Below are 10580 nucleotides of genomic sequence, written 5' to 3' on the forward strand. Positions count from 1 at the left end.
ACCACTGCGCCACCAGGGAAGCCCTGGAAGATTTTTAATCACAGTTTCAATTTCATTACTTGTGACTGGTCTGTTCATATTGTGTATTTCCTCCTGGTTCAGGTTTGGAAGGATATAGCTTTCTAAGAATTTGTCCATTTATCCCAGGTTGTCCATTTTATTGGCATAGAGTTGCTTGTAGTAATCTCTTAGGATGCTTTGTATTTCTGTGGTGTCTGTTGTAACTTCTCCTTTTTCATTTCTAATTTCATTGATTCGAGTTCTCTCCCTCTTTTTCTTGATGACTCTGGCTAATGGTTTATCAATTTTGTTTAACTTCTCAAAGAACCAGCTTTAGTTTTATTGATTTTTGCTATTGTTTTCTTTGTTTCTATTTCATTTATTTGTGCTCTGATCTTTATGATTTCTTTCGTTCTACTAACTTTGGGTTTTGTTTTTTCTTCTTTCTCTAGTTCCTTTAGTTTAAGGTTAGATTGAGATTTTTCTTTTTTCTTGAGGTAGGCTTTTACTGCTATAAACTTCCCTTGTAGAACTGCTTTCGCTGCATCCCATAGGTTTTGGGTTAACATGTTTTCACTGTCATTTGTCTCCAGGTATTTTTGATTTCCTCTTTGATTTCTTCAGTGAACTCTTGGTTATTTAGTAACGTATTGTTTAGCCTCCATGTGTTTGTGTTTTTTACCTTTTTTTCACTGTAATTGATTTCTAATATCATAGTGTTGTAGTCAGAAAAGATGCTTGCTATGATTTCAATTTTCTTAAATTTACTGAGGCTTGATTTGTGTCCCAATATGTGATCTATCCTGGAGAATGTTCCATGTGCACTTAAGAAGAAAATGTAATCTGCTGTTTTTGGATGGAATGTCCTAAAAATATCAATTAAATCTATCTGGTCTATTGTGCCATTTATAACTTGTGTTTCCTTAATAATTTTCTGTTTTGATGATCTGTCCATTGGTGTAAGTGAGGTGTTAAAGTCCCCCACTATTATTGTATTACTGTCGATTTCCTCTTTTATAGCTGTTAGCAGTTGCCTTATGTATTGAGGTGCTCCTATATTGGGTACATATATATTTATAATTGCTATATCTTCTTCTTGGATTGATCCTTTGATCATTATGCAGTGTCCTTCCTTGTCTCTTGTAACATTCTTTATTTTAAAGTCTATTTTATCTGATATGAGTATTGCTACTCCAGCTTTCTTTTGATTTCCATTTGCATAGAATATCTTTTCCATCCCCTCAGTTTCAGCCTGTACGTATCCTTAGGTCTGAAGTGGGCCTTTTGTAGACAGCATATATATGGGTCCTGTTTTTGTATCCATTCAGTGAGCCTGTGTCTTTTGGTTGGAGCATTTAATCCATTCACGTTTAAGGTAATTATCGATATGTACATTCCTATTACCATTTTCTTAATTGCTATGGGTTTCTTTTTGCAGGTCCTTTTCTTCTCTTGTGTTTCCCACTTAAGAGAAGTTCCTTTAGCATTTGTTGTACAGTTGTTTTGGTGGTGCTGGAATCTCTTAGCTTTTGCTTGTCTGTAAAACTTTTGATTTCTCTGTTGAATCTGAATGATATCCTTGTTGGGAAGAGTAATCTTGATTGTAGTTTCTTCCCTTTCATCACTTTAAATATATCATGCCACTCCCTTCCGGCTTGTAGAGTTTCTGCTGAGAAGTCAGCTGTTAACCTTATGGGAGTTCCCTTGTATGCTATTTGTCATTTTTCCCTTGTTGCTTTCAATAATTTTTCTTTGTTTTTAATTTTTGTCAATTTGATTACTATGTGTCGCGACGTGTTTCTCCTTGGGTTTATCCTGTCTGGGACTCTCTGCACTTCTTGGACTTGGGTGGCTATTTCCTTTCCCATTTTGGGGAAGTTTTTGACTATAATCTCTTCAAATATTTTCTCGGGTCCTTTCTCTCTCTATTCTTCTTCTGGGACCATTATAATGCAAATGTTGTTGCGTTTAATGTTGCCTAAGAGGTATCTTATGCTGTCTTCATTTCTTTTCATTCTTTTTTCTTTATTCAGTTCTGTGGCAGTGAATTCCACCATTCTGTCTTCCAGGTCACTTATCTGTTCTTCTGCCTCAGTTATTCTGCTACTGATTACTTCTAGTATAGTTTTCACTTCAGTTATTGCATTGTTCATCTCTGTTTGTTTGTTTTTTAATTCTTCTAGGTGTTTGTTCTTTAATTCTTTTAGGTCTCTGTTAAACAGTTCTTGCATCTTCTGAATCTTTGTCTCCATTCTTTTTCCAACGTTCCGTATCATCTTCACTAGCATTATTCTGAATTTTTTTTCTGGAATGTTGCCTATCTCCACTTCATTTAGTTGTTTTTCTGGGGTTTTATCTTGTTCCTTCATCTGATACATAGTCCTCTGCCTTTCATCTTGTCTATCTTTCTGTGAATGTGGTTTTGGTTCCACAGGCTCCAGGACTGTAGTTATTCTTGCTTCTGCTTTCTGCCCTCTGGTGGATGAGGCTATCCAAGAGGCTTGTGCAAGTTTCCTGATGGGAGGGACTGGTGGTGGGTAGAGCTGGGTGTTGCTTTGATGGGCAGAGCTCAGTAAAACTTTAATCTGCTTGTCTGCTGATGTGTGGGGCTGAGTCCATCCTTGCTGGTTGTTTGGCCTGAGGTGACCCAACACTGGAGCCTACCTGGCTCTTTGGTGGAGCTAATGGCGGACTCTGGGAGGGCTCACACCGAGGAGTCCTTCTCAGAACTTCTGCTGCCAGTGTCCTTGTCCTCATGGTGAGACACAGCCACCCCCTGCCTCTGCAGGAGACCCTCCAACACTAGCAGGTAGGTCTGGTTCAGTGTCCTATGGGGTCACTGCTCCTTCCACTGGGTCCCGATGCACACACTACTTTGTGTGTGCCCTCCAAGAGTGGAGTCTCTGTTTCCCCCAGTCCTATTGAAGTCCTGCAATCAAATCACGCTAGCCTTCAAAGTCTGCTTATCTGGGAATTCCTCCTCCTGTTGCCAGATCCCCAGGTTGGGAAGCCTCACGTGGGGCTCAGAACCTTCACTCCAGTGGGTGGACTTCTGTGGTGCAAGTGTTCTCCAGTTTGTGAGTCACCCACTCAGCAGTTATGGGATTTGACTTTATTGTGATTGAGCCCCTCCTACCATCTCATTTTGGCTTCTCCTTTGTCTTTGGATGTGGAGTATCTTTTTTGGTGAGTTCCAGTGTCTTCCTGTTGATGACTGTTCAGCAGTTAGTTGTGATTTTGGTGCTTCTGCAAGAGTGAGTGATCGCACATCCTTCTACTCCACCATCTTGAACCAATCTCCTATATCTTTACATATTTGTAATTCCCAAACTGGAAAGCTCCATGCATTATCTTGTTTATTTTCCTAGGGCCTATCATAGTGCTTTGTAAATAGAATATAGCTACTGAGTTGATTGAGTGAATAAACTAAAAGAATTATTCTTTATTTTGTATGGTTTAGGGAATTTTTTTTTTTTTAGTTAATGAGTGACATGTTCAGATTTGTAATTTAAGGTTAATCTGGAAGTATATGAAAAGTGAAATGGAGGTGGAGCATTTAAAAGAGAGGAGGCAAGTATAAGGAATCACAGAAACTCTAGCCACCAATGAGAGAACCTTCCTGATGAAGTGGTACCTCCAAGGAATAAGAGAAAATATGCCCCACGTTCCTTATACATTATAGCTTTTAAAGATGTACATCATTTGGTATGATGGCAGAGGTTGTCTAATTATTCTAAAATAAATCTTTGCTGCCATCTTGTGGAAAAAATTTATACTTTGTAACAATGTTTAAGCTTTGCAATACTTACTGAACCTGTAATTATCCATAGTCTTTAAAAATAATAATAAATTTCAACTTGGTTTTTTAAAAAGTTACTTTGTCTTTTAAAAAATAATAAATTTCAACTTAACCCTTAACATTTAAAAGTATTCCTTCTTCTGCCTTCATGCAAACTGACTTTTCAATTTACATGGACTTTTTAATTTATATATTTTCTGGAGTCTAATTTTGTTTTGTTAATTGTAATATAAATATCTCTAAATTAATTTCTATATTTAAATTTGTTCAATTTTGCTCCAAATTCTACAAACTAAAGAAAAACATCAGCTACAAATTAATTATGAATTTACCACCTTTTAGCTCCTTTCTACTGAGTACATATCAGTTCATTCATTCAATTTATTTAATAAATATATACTGAGTGCCAGCCATAAAAAGGAACAAAATTGGGTCATTTTTAGAGACATGGATGAATCTAGAGACTGTCATAGAGAGTGAAGTAAGTCAGAAAGAGAAAAACAAATATCGTATATTAACGCACACATGTGGAACCTAGAAAAATGGGACAGATGAACTGGTTTGCAGGGCAGAAATTGAGACACAGATGTAGAGAACAAACGTATGGACACCAAGGGGGGAAAGCGGTGGGGGAGGTGGAGATGGGGGTGTGCTGGATTGGGCGATTGGGATTGACATGTATACACTGATGTGTATAAAACTGATGCCTAATAAGGACCTGCTGTATAAAAAAATAAATAAAATAAAATTCAAAAAAAAGAAAAAATATATATATATATATACTGAGTGCATATCTTGTGTCCGTCATTGTTCTAAGCATTCAGGATATGGTAGTGAATAAATAGACAAAAAGCTCTGATTTCAAGGATTTTACATTTTAGTTAGATATATAAAGTGGATTTGTTTGTCTTGATGTTCTTTGAAAACATCTTTGTTATACACTATAACAAACTGCATAAAAGTTTCTAATTTTGAAGCAAGGAAGATATAAAAGAAACTATCTCTAAAATGGGATTTCTTCTTGGAAAAAAATGTAGTCTAGAATACTCCAATATTAGGACCATGCATATAAAATTTTTGAACTTAGAAACTGTAAGTCTTCGTGATTATTTCTGTATTTATAAGATGACATAAAAGTGGGCTACAAATAAATGACTTAGCAACAAATTTTACAATTTTGATTAGTTTATTCAAATCTAAGTAAAATAAGTCATTTAGCGCTCACATGCATCATCTAAGTTGTCAAAGTTTAATGAAAATTGGAATTGTTTAGAAAGCTTGCATTTTAGATGACGTAATGTAAAACTGTAATTTAATGGAAATGCAAGCAATTATTGCACAAGGAAATCATTCTTCCTAATTGACAACATCTTCAAACTTACAGCCTGTAAAATTACCTTTTCTTTTTCTATTAATAGAGCATGTAGTCCATAAAATTCTGAGATATGATGAATTTCATTTTTTGAAGGTTTAATTTTTTTAAAAAAAGATATTCAGTGAGAATGCACATATTTCAACATATTTCAATTTGTTTCAGTATGGGTCCTCTCCAAAAGCAGAGCTGGAGACAAAAGCTTATTAACAGACAGTCTATTTTAGGAAGTCACCTCAAAGAGGAGGAGTGGGAAACTGCAAAGAGAAGGAGAGAAAGAAAATTGAATCCTAGGATATCTTATTGAGCAGTATGATTATTGCAGTAAATAGTTGGGCTCAATCCCTCTAAGAAGCCTCATAGGATACATTTCAGATTTGTCCACTTGAGACACAGACTCAGGCGCACTTACCCACTAGTCCCCCTCCAACACTTGGTCAGGGCTGCACCATTACATGTTTATTCCTACCACTTTCAGGTTTGGTAAGCATCAGAAGGGCTGACTGGATTCTCTTGGACATTTTATAATACATACTGGCACCAGAGAAATCTGGGAATAGAGAACGAAAAGTCTGTGATTCATTTGAAATGAGACATTAGGTTACATCCACAATAAGTAGAGTAAAATGATGGGCCAAGAGAATGTGAGGTGGGGCACGAAACATGTACAATTCTCACCTCTCATTTTATGATGCTGTTGAAACTAATAAGGACACCCTCTTAGGTGGGAATTTAAAAAGTAAAAACAAATAAGTAAGAATTTATTATAAGAAAAAGTACTTTCCAAATTTGATATGAGAATTTAATAAATTATTTCCATCAGGATTGCAGCCTATATGGAAATTCAAATATGGGTAACACTATGAAAAGTTTTATTCTTCACAAAGCTCACACATGCTAAAGAGTATAAACATAAACCTACGTTTTTTAATATACAAAATTATCATTTCTATTTTCTCTGATTATTTATATTTTATTTCCTCCTTCGTTTTGTAGGGATAAATTTCAATGTATTCTTGTTTGTAATCTTTGTTTTTTTAAATTGCAATTTTCAAAGGACTTCAAAAGCTGAAGGGTTTCTGGTAATCCAAATTTATAAACTGTTTCTGTTAAAGATGTTCAGCTTATTTTGAAAAAAACTAACCAAATTTTGGAAGAATCACTTACAAAATATGCAACACTATTGTAGGGCATTGATATTGGTTTACAAAGTAGTGAAATAAATTCAGGACATTTCTAAAACTGTGACTGATGCAGGGAAGCAAAAAGAAAAACAGGTACTGCTATGATTAGGTCTTTTTTTTCTTTCTTTCTTTCTTTTTGATTCAACATAGGCTTCACCACAAAAAAGAATTCAGTTGTTATTCCATGTAAAAGATATTTGCAAATTCTGACAATCAGATTTCTAATGTAATTCTTACACCATCACAGCATAAGTAAATAAAATTGTACGTGCACCATAACTAAGCCCAAGTACATTTCTGCTTCATAAATTTCTTACTCTGATAAGAACAGTTTGTGCCATGATGTTGTGCTCCAACAAAATTGGTATTCATATTGTTACCATCTAATCTTTTGTATAAAATGTGTATGTTATAATATTTAAAAGCTATGTTACCACTGCAAATTTCAAATACTTAAATAACTAGTCCTCAGATTCTTGTGATATGTGATATGAAAATATATACATAACCACAACTTTAGGCTATTCAGTAAAATAGCAGAATGATAAGACTACATAATTTATGAAATGGAGCTAAAGTATGCAAGGGCAAATTTATAGCCTTAAATTATTTCATCTGTGAACAAGGGGAAAAAAAGAAATTAAGGCTTTTAACCTTAAAAAAAGAAAAAAGAACAAATAAAATTAAGGAAAACAGGTGAAATAATAAGTGAAACAGAGCAGATAATAATTTAATAGAATTGAATAGAAAGCCCAGAAATAAACCAGAGTAGGTATACATGTGTGTGCATACACAGTATTACGGGAGTAGTTGATTCAACGGTCCTAAGTATAAAAGCACTGGGAAAGGGCTTCCCTGGTGGTGCAGTGGTTGGGAGTCTGTCTGCCGATGCGGGGGACGCAGGTTCGTGCCCCGGTCCGGGAGGATCCCGCATGCTGTGGAGTGGCTGGGCCCGTGAAACACAAAGGAAAATATGCATAAATTTGACTGCATAAAAATTAAATATTGCTCTACTATCAAAAAATGATAAATAAGAAAGGTCAACTATGAAATAAATATTTCAAAAATGTCTATTTTAAAATTATAAAAATCTATTCAAAACCAAAATAAAAATCTTTAGTTCTCCAAAAGATAAATGAGCAAAGGATATGAGGAGTGAATTCACAAAACAAAAGAAAGCAAAATTATTAGAAGTTATAGTATTTAAGGCTGGAAGGATGCTCTGAACCTAGGACTTTCATCTATTGCTGTTGGGAGTGTAAATTTGTATAATCTATCTGGAAAGTAGCATAGGTGTATATTTCATCTTAAATTTGTTCATATTATTTTACATAGAAATTCCACTTTCAAGGATCTAAGCTGAGAAAAAAGGAGATACAAATATTTGTATATAAGGATGTTAATCATATTATTATTTACAAAAGAAAAATATTGGAAGCCACATCTATGTGCAACAACAAAGAATGCCTATGTCATCTAAGAAAATATTGGTATTTGTGGCAGTAGGATTGAATACCATTTGGTCATGCTATTTCTGTAGAACATTTCAAAGTAAAAATAGTTTTCATTTATTGAGCACCTACCATGCACAAGGCAATGCACTAAAGAGCTTTACAAGTGATTTCCACACTTTAATTGATTTCCATGCTTTTAACACTAGCAACATTTACATGATCTCTAAAGAATTATTATGATTTACATTTGACAGAAGAGAAAATTGAAGTCTAGACAGATTTCCTGAAATGATTAAAGTCTTTTAGGCACTATATTGCAGAGCTAAGATTTGAATCCCAGTCTGACTCCAAAGGTCCACTTTCCACTTTCAGCTATTCTACAGCACTGCTTTCATAGCATGGGAAAAATCTCAAGATACTATGTAATAGTTTGTGTGTGTTGGGGGGTAGGGAGGTGGGAGCTGGATTTAAAGGCTATATAAATTATGCATGTTACCACCACAAAGTTTCTTGAACAGTTCCTGGTAGTCAGCACTGGAGTGTGGGAATGGACATGAAGTGTTGGGGGTGAAGTGGAATGCACTGTCTCTATACTTTCTTTTCTTACTAAGAATAATTTAAACTTCTATAGACACTATGACTCCAGTTCTGTTTTTTAACATTCATACCAATACTTGCTTGGGGGGAGGGGGGAACCACTGGAAATAATTTTATCAGTTATTTTAGTGATCTCAATACTTATTGAGAAGTAGAATTATTGTTGATTTATTTTTCATACATTTCTATATTTTCAAATTATCTATTATAAGCATTTATTATTTTCTGATTGTAAAATGCTATAGTTGAAAAAAACTGACAATAAACATTAAAGCCATTTAAATGAGTTAGCTTACTGATAAACAGTGCAATGTTATGATAATGCTAGGCTACTCAGAAAGTGGATTAGGCCACAACCAACTTTTTAAACCTCTTCATCGCTCCTCCTCACATCCATGGCTGGTGAAAAAGCAAATTAATACCACCTTTTTGGAAACAATTGACAGTATATACCTTTAAAGTCCCAAAATTATTTTAAAAGGCTTAAGTCCTTGCAAAACAAAGAATGTCACACACCATTCACTTCTACAAGGATCAAGTCATTAGCCACTGTAGTCACTGACCAGCAGTACACCCTGAAAGGAATTAAAGAGGAAGAACAGGATGAGGCACTCTGTGCTTTGGCAAAATAGGTCCTCTAGATAGTTAGATATCTCAGGAAGAATTTTAATGAAACCAAAATCTTGCATCTTCCCTTACATGAAAAAAAAAAAAAGGCACTAAAATCATTAACTGAGATACTTGTTCCTCCTGGCTAACAATAACCTTTTATTGAGATGTGTGCTTGACTGCATGTATTCCCTATCCAAAATCATACACACACACACAGACATACACACACATACACACACACACACACACACACACACACACACACTGGCTCCTCCCCCTACTTCTTCAGAGCAGTTCCTCAGAGCTGCTCTGGGCGTAAGTCCTCTATAATACTCAGAATAAAACTTAACTCACAGCTCTTATGTTGTGGGGTTGTGTTTTGTTTTGTTTTTTCAGTTCATACACCTTACTGCTACTTCTCAAAAATCTAAAATAAGAAAAACAGCATACAATAAGTTTATCACTGAAGCTTATTGTATAATAAAGTTGGTGAGACTAAATGAAGAATGGTTATAGTGAATTTATTCATCAGAAATCTACCTCATCATTCATAATGTGATTATGAAACAAAACAGAAAAATACTCCTTAGGTAAAATAAAGGAGAATACAACATTGTATATATCTATGTTAGAATGACTACATAGAAATTTAATACTTCTAGGTATGGAGGAATGGAATATGGAAAATGAAAAGTCTTCTTCATTGGGGTGGGAGGACTGAACTCATTTCTCATGAACAGACTTGGGATCGTTAGAAATATTGTATAGCTTTTTACTTCTACTTGACAAATACTGATATTCCCATTTTGTTCAGTATACCTGTTATCAAGAAGCATTTGCTTTTATTTCAAATACACCAAGTCTGGTAAACATACAAGTTGGAACTAGGGTTGTTTGCCTGTGCCCATTAATGTATCACTACACTTTTTAAGATGCTCTTGATAGAATCTTACCAGATGATCCAGGATTGGAGAATTCAGCATCGCAAAATGATTAAATGGAAGCTAACACGAAACAATAACAATTACCCCAGCGTCTTAGAGCAATAGTGACCACTTTAGCGCTGTAATTGAGCAACATTTTTCTTGATATTCTAATTTTCAAGTGTTGTATTTTCAATGTGATTTGACCTCAATTCGTTACCGAAACTGCTCCCGATGCCTACACTTCTTCAATGCTTCTGAGATCAGGCCAGTGGAGGCACAGAGGGAGATTCGTCCACCATCCGCCTCATCATTTATTAAGCAACCACATTCCAGGAAGAGGATTCGGAAATACTGAACGACTCTACAGTCACTCTCAGGCAGCTAAGGAGCAAACATATCCACCAGGCTTTCAGGGGTAATTTCAGTCTCGAAAGGAAGCAGGATGACTGGCTACGGGGGCCGAGAGGGCGGGGCGGTCCGTTCGCTGTGCGAGATACCGGCAGCCAATGAGTGAGGAGATCTGGAGAGAGCGCATCAGTGCCCCGGATGCCTACATTTCCAGCCTTTAAGGTTTCTCTCCGGCAAATATCTTGGCTGCATCTCCGACCCCGGCCCCCTACCCACCGTAGTCCCACC

The 10580-nt window shown here is 35.6% G+C and overlaps 1 long non-coding RNA gene across 1 annotated transcript; it reads right to left on the bottom strand.

Moving 5' to 3' along the window:
- Window positions 1-5042: 5042 nt before the first annotated feature.
- On the bottom strand, window positions 5043-10500 carry LOC112390339 (uncharacterized). The gene is made up of 3 exons (XR_003001246.1): window positions 9972-10500; window positions 5584-5721; window positions 5043-5428 (listed from the first exon to the last, which is right to left on the bottom strand). It is a non-coding gene; the product is annotated as an uncharacterized LOC112390339 (long non-coding RNA).
- Window positions 10501-10580: the final 80 nt, after the last annotated feature.

This window comes from Neophocaena asiaeorientalis, unplaced genomic scaffold (assembly GCF_003031525.2).
Source record: "Neophocaena asiaeorientalis asiaeorientalis breed wild unplaced genomic scaffold, Neophocaena_asiaeorientalis_V1.1 scaffold143, whole genome shotgun sequence".
In the NCBI taxonomy this organism is placed as follows: Eukaryota; Metazoa; Chordata; class Mammalia; order Artiodactyla; family Phocoenidae; genus Neophocaena; species Neophocaena asiaeorientalis.